The following is a 226-nucleotide window of genomic DNA, read 5'->3' as shown; positions in this document are numbered from 1 at the left end:
GAGCCTCCTGTGGGGGAGGGCAGTAAAGAGTCCATCCAGGAGGGGTGAGAGTAAGAGATGAGATCGCCTGTCCTGCTCCCAGAACTGCCCCAACTATACAGACTTAACAAGGGAAAAACTGATGTCTGAGTGTATAGCTAAGATTCCAGTTCAGCTGGGCGGCGGTGGTGCATGCACGCCTTTAATCCCAGCACTTGGGAGGCAGAGGCAGGCGGATTTCTGAGTT

The sequence above is a fragment of the Mastomys coucha genome, unplaced genomic scaffold (genome assembly GCF_008632895.1).
Source record: "Mastomys coucha isolate ucsf_1 unplaced genomic scaffold, UCSF_Mcou_1 pScaffold22, whole genome shotgun sequence".
NCBI classification, from domain to species: Eukaryota; Metazoa; Chordata; class Mammalia; order Rodentia; family Muridae; genus Mastomys; species Mastomys coucha.
This window is presented reverse-complemented; position numbering follows the sequence as displayed.